The 6,001-nt window shown below is 63.3% G+C and overlaps 1 protein-coding gene across 1 annotated transcript in view; it reads right to left on the minus strand.

Annotated features, from left to right (window-relative positions):
- SYNE3 (spectrin repeat containing nuclear envelope family member 3) overlaps positions 1-2,434 on the minus strand; it is a 68,732-nt gene extending 66,298 nt beyond the window's left edge. Inside the window, exon 1 of the mRNA XM_080669527.1 lies at positions 2,326-2,434. The gene's annotated coding sequence lies outside the window, so the exon portion shown is untranslated. The remainder of the gene's footprint in view (positions 1-2,325) is intronic.
- Between the last annotated feature and the right edge of the window lie 3,567 nt (positions 2,435-6,001).

Below are 6,001 nucleotides of genomic sequence, written 5' to 3' on the forward strand. Positions count from 1 at the left end.
CACTCCTGCCCGTGAATCGCTCTCCTCCTCTGAACATGGGCCGCGATGGCAGCCCTGCCGCTCAGGATCACAGGAGGCGAGGAGGAAAGGCTGAGGAGGAGCCACAGACACACCGTACCGCTGCGGGCCCTCTGTCCCTCTGCGCCCTCTGCCAGGGTCAGGGACCAGCTCTCAGGGCTGGAAGGCCCCAAGGGGGTGACTCAAGGCCACCCACCCACCTTTAAAATAGCATTTTTAAAAGTGATTTTTAGGGGGGGGGGTTGATTGGCTGCCTCCTGCACGTGCCCTGACCAGGGATTGAACCCACAACCTGGGCACGTGCCCTGATGGGGAATCGAAACCATTAACGCTCGGCGCACTGGTTAACACTCCCACCAAGCCACACGGGCCAGGCGAGGCCACCGCCTTCTGACAGACCTGGGGACATCAAGGCAGAGAGGGAAGGGCAGAGTTGAGGGGAGGGAACTCAGGTGTCCCACACCGGCTCTGTCACCCCAAACTGTGACCCCTGCTGGCATGTGCTGGGCCTGACACCATACACAGGCTGTGGGTGGGGTGTCTCATTCCGTGCACCCCATGGGGTGCCAGCACTATCCCCCAGGAAGGAATGGAACACCTGGACCAGGCGCTCTGCCTTGGCCACCCCTCCAACAGCTGGTGACCAGGCCCCCCCCCACCCCGCTGTCCTCCAGGCCCCCAGGGGCTTTGGAGGGGCACTGCCCTGCCCAGTCTTGCCTCCTCAGAAGGGAGGTCACCTGCAGCCAAGCCAGGGTCTCCCCACCCCCCACCCCAGGTTTCCGCATCAGCAGGTGGAGGGCCCGCCCAGCACAGACAAGGCCACCACTGGGGGAGAACATGCAAAGCAGCCGGGCCACAGAGCTGTTCCCATGGAGATGAAGGAGCTCCAACGGGCCCTGCAGCACCTGAGGCAGAGCCTGAACTCACCCCTCGGTGCCAGCAGTACGTCCCCAGCACTTCCCTTCCACCCCCAGGAGGGCTTGTGCCGAAATAAGCCTCCCAGGCCCCCGGCCCCCTCCCCGCCCCGCTGCCCTCAGAGGGGCCTCTGGCTGAAAAGGATGTGCTTTGGGCGCAGGCGTGGCACAGCTGTGCTCTTGGCCTGCCCGGCGGTCCTGCCTGAGGAATGCGCAGACCCACACGTGTCAGAGAGCCCCGCTGGGGCACGGTTACAGGAAACGGAGCAAACCCGCCTGTTGGCACCGGCGCCCTCCCGCCTTCCAGCTCCTGAGCCCTGGGGCCTGCTGGCTGCCAGGCTGGCTGTGTGGGAGGCAGGCCCAGCCCCTCAGGAGAGTCGGTTTGTTCTTGGCTGTGTGGCTCTGGGCAAATCACTCCCCCTCTCTGGGCCTGTGTCCTCCCCTCCCAGGGGCTGTCCTGCACGTGGCACGCTCCCTGTTCTGGGAGGACATCACTTTCCCCCACGGTTTCCTCCTGCCCTCATGGGGGCGGGGGAGGGGGGATCCCCTGGGCGGTCAGGCTCCCCGCGGGCTGCCTAAGTGCGCAGGAAGGAAGCTAGCCCTTCAGAGGGTCCCCAGGCAGCCTGGGGCCAGAGCTTCAGGGCCAACGCAATAAATAACATTCGTTATAGCTCCACCCTAGTCCCCGGCCTTGGAGCGTGGAAGCTGGGCTGCCCGCGGGCGGCACCCCCGGCTCCTGTGAGACCCCAGGGCCAGACCCGCCAGGTCCCCCGTCCTGAGTCCCGATGTGGAGACCCTAAGGGGAGTCAGCATCCATTTGGGGGCTCCTTCCGGCCGCACCCCCTCCTCCTTTGGAACTGTGGTGAAGCTCAGAGAGGGTGAGCGGCTTGCCCCGAGCGGCACAGCCAGGAGGTGAGCGGAGGAAACCGAGCCGGCCGGGTGCGACTTCCCCTCCCCACCGCGCGGGCTCCGGCTCCCGGGCACTGCGGAGCGGCTCGCGGGAGCGCGTGTTCCCGCCGCGGTTGCTGCCCAGGCCCGGCGCCCGCGAGCCGCGGTGAAAGGTGCGCGGCCCCAGGCGGAGGCAGCGCGAACGCTGGAGGCGGGCCGGCACCGCGGACGCTGCCCGGGCTCAGGGGCTTTTTCTTGGGGCCAACCCTCCAGGGCGGGAGCGGAAGGTCGGGGATTTCGCAGGCGGCGGGGAACGGCTGGTTTAAACTAAAAATACCCGCCCGCCAGCAGCTGTCACGCCAGGCCCCCGCCCCCGCCGGGCGCGCTTCCCCGGGTCCCCTCGACTTTCGGCGACCCCGATCCCTGGGGGACACGTCAGGCTACGCTGGGACTGCAGCCCCGACCCCCCGGATCCCCGCCTGGCCTCCGGCCGAGCCCCACTTACCCGTGGAGCCGGGCGCAGGAGCGGGGCGCGCGGGCAATTCGCGCGAAGCCGCTGGCAGATCGCGGAGCCACCCTCCTCCTCGCTGCGTCCCGGGCTGCTCCGGGCGGGGCGGGGCAGGGCGGGGCCGGGGAGGGGCCCGGACACTGGCCCCCGCCCCGCCCCGTTCCCTGGAGCTCCGGACGCCGGAGCCGCCCGGGCCCCGCCTGCCGGGCCGGGCGGGAGAGGACCCGCCCCGCTCCACGCGCTCGGGATGCCCGGGTACGCGAGCCCAGCCCGGCAGGCGCCCTCAGACCCCGGGCGCAGGGAGCGCGGGGGGCGCTCACCCCCACCCCGACCCGCGCCCAAGGCTGCCCTCTCCCGCCGGAGCCGCCCAGCCCGGCCCCTGCGCGCGCCCGCCCAGGTCTCCTCTTCGGGAAGGCGCGGACCGTCTGTCCCGGGAAAGTTGAATCCGCGGAGGGAACTCCTCCGCGCGCGCGTGCAGACTCGGAGAGAAGACGGGGGGCTGGCAGGATTGCCCGCTCCGAGCCGAGGTGGGGGGGCGAAGGCATGGGCACCCCTTCCGCCGGCGCGAAACCCAGGTGACAACTACCCGCCAGCCTGACAGTGGGGCGCGCCACCAGGCCCTCACCCCACAGTCCTGGTGCGGCCACGCGCGGGACCTCGGGACGTCCCCAGGATGCCAAGGAGCCGAGGCGGCTGGGAATGAGCCACCAGGAATGTGAATCCCAGGCCTCATCAGAACCTCCCACAAACCCAAGGCCCTGCCTCCTCCGCTCCCTGCGCCCCCTCCCCCAGCAGTCACCCCACACCAGTGCGCTGGCTCCATCCAGCGACCTAACCTGGCTGACACCCAAGCCTTATCAGCCAGGGGCCTAGCCCTTTGACCTGCCCTCCGCCCCAGCCCCGACCTTTGCCCCAGCACTGGCAGGTTTGCAGGATTGGTTCTGCCTCCTTTGGATGGGATGACAGTCCCAGAGGGAGGAGAACTGGGTGCTCGGAGGACTGGTCTTACAGAGTCAGGTGTGGCCACGCCCATTTTCCAGGTGGTGAAAGGAGGCTGGGCTTGAGGCCTTACATCACTGGCCCAGATCCAAGGCTTCCGGTTGCGTTTCTTAGTGAGGCTGGCAGGCCCCCTGTCAAGGTGTGTGGAATAAATCAGAGTAGTAATCACTGTCCTGAAAGAAAGATCAGATTGTGAAACGGGACCAGATAGTGAAGGGGGGGGGGTGTCTTTTCCTCACTGGGGAAGGCAGAAGGATGCCAAAGCATAGACTTAACACTGGGTAGACCTTGAGTTAAAATGCCAGTGTCCGGCCGAGACCGGTTTGGCTCAGTGGATAGAGCGTCGGCCTGCGGACTGAAGGGTCCCGGGTTTGATTCCGGTCAAGGGCATGTACCTTGGTTGCAGGCACATCCCCAGTGGGGAGTGTGCAGGAGGCAGCTGATCGATGTTTCTCTCTCATCGATGTTTCTAGCTCTCTGTCCCTCTCCCTTCCTCTCTGTAAAATATCAATAAAATTTATAAAAAAAAAAAATGCCAGTGTCCGCCAGGCCAGGAGGAACCAACAGAACCCAGTTGTTAAGGTCCAATTACTGACAGGGCCTCTCCCACCCTTGCCCTTGACCGGTTCTAGGTTTGGCACGCTTGGGAGTAAAGAGTTTGAGCTCTGGTGTCACACTGCTGGAGTTTGCAGCTTGGAGCGCATTCCTCATCCTCGGCTTCCTCTTCTGTGAAATGGGTCTGATAACAGACCCCTGTCCTGAATGGCTTTGTGCCTGGTGTTGCGAGCTGTTCTGGGTACAGCGCCATCACGGCAGCTCCTGGCATACAGCTAGCTATTCCGTCTTTCACCAGACGTTTCCCGAGCACCTACTGCGTGCGAGTCCCTGGGAATACGGAGGAGAATGTGGCAGAGACTGCCACCCCGGGGAGGTCACGGTGCAATGACCCTGTGTCCAAGGGGCTGGAGGCCTCACAGGGGAGTGCTGGTGCAGAGATGAGCCGTCACTCACTGCGCATGCGGCTCAGAGCACCGGGTCCCTAGCTGAGACCCACATTCCAGGCCCAGCCCCGCAGCTTAACTGCGTGAGCCTCAGCAAGCCATGCGGCCTCTTAGAGGCTTGGTGTTCCCGTCTATCAAAAGGGGCTAGCAATAATATTTCACAGGGGACAATAATGTGATCAAAATACTTTGTAAGTCACAAAATAGCCTGCAGACGTTCATCGCTTTATTGTTATTAATTTTAGTTTCACAGGCTTGATGCCTCAGAACACTTTCCCATTGTTTTTAAGTCTGACGTAAAAACGGGACCTCATTTTTTGTCAGTTACATGGCAGCCTTTGGCCACTCCAAGACAGTCCATACAGAAGGGGGGGGGGGGAGTTGAGGGAGCAGCGCAGGAGGATGGGGGAGTCCTAACCAGGAAGTCCATAAAAACGGCAGTTCTTCTTCCGCGTTGCCCACCGCTACAGAAACGAGTGGAAACGAAGACTTAACCTGGAAGAGAATGCTGGCCGGGGTGGGGAGAGCCCCTCTGCCATCTGTGGATTGAGCACAGGAAACCCCACCCCAAGGCCTCCCTTTCAGAAGTGGCCCCGGGAGGGAACCGCACGGAGGCCCTGAAATTAGGCTGCTCGGAAATTCTGACTCATCTGGCAGTGGAGCTGTTTGTGCAACACACAGAGGTCTCCCGAAAAGCCCAGTTTTTACTACCCTCTGCTCTCCCCTCGTCTGTTCCCCGCGGCCCGCAGCCCTGACACCACGCGCGCGCGGGGCAGCGGGCCAGCTTCATAAGCCCGGGGAGTGCCCGGGTCTGCATCTGTGGTCGGTTAAGTGGCTTCAGCAGCCAGCTGGGAGGAGTCTGATTTTGCAAGCCTGGTTTCCGTTGTTTGCGGTCAGTCTCCACAGGAGGATCGGAACAGAAACTGGATCCGCTCCACTGGACTCCAAGCCTCTTGTAGTACAGACGGGTAAACCGAGGCAAGAGGGCAGAGTGCCAGGGTGGCAGCTGGTGGCCCCACTTCTCTGCGGGAGACTGGCTTCCCCTTAGAGACGACCACATGAGTGCCAGTGGCTAGCCGGAAATGAAAATCTCTCCCTGGGCCCCCGTTTCTGGGTGCCCGTTTGAGAAGCCCTGGCCTGAGCGGGAGACTGGTCCGCACCCTGGCCCTGCTCTCAGCTCCTTCCTTTGCTTTCCTTTCTGCCACTTCTCCAAGTGTCTGTCCTTTCCCACCCCGGCCCACCATGTGCTTGTAGGATGTGCCGAGGCACTGGCCTGGCTCCTGAGCGTGTCTGGATGGGTGGGCTTCCCAGCCGGCAGCCACCCAGCACCTGAGCCGCACCCCGCTGGATGGCGAGGCATCAGCTCCACACAGCTGGGGGACCGGAGGAGTCCAGGCTCTCCCCCCGGACACACTAACTACACTGCCTTTTTTTTTTTTAAATATATTTTATTGATTTTTTACAGAGAGGAAGGGAGAGGGATAGAGAGTTAGAAACATCGATGAGAGAGAAACATCGATCAGCTGCCTCCTGCACAGCCCCCACTGGGGATGTGCCCGCAACCAAGGTACGTGCCCCGACCGGAATCGAACCTGGGACCCTTCAGTCCGCAGGCCGACGCTCTGTCCATTGAGCCAAACCGGTTTCGGCACTACGCTGCTTTTATAGAACGA

The sequence above is a fragment of the Plecotus auritus genome, assembly GCF_963455305.1.
Source record: "Plecotus auritus genome assembly, chromosome: 1".
NCBI classification, from domain to species: domain Eukaryota; kingdom Metazoa; phylum Chordata; class Mammalia; order Chiroptera; family Vespertilionidae; genus Plecotus; species Plecotus auritus.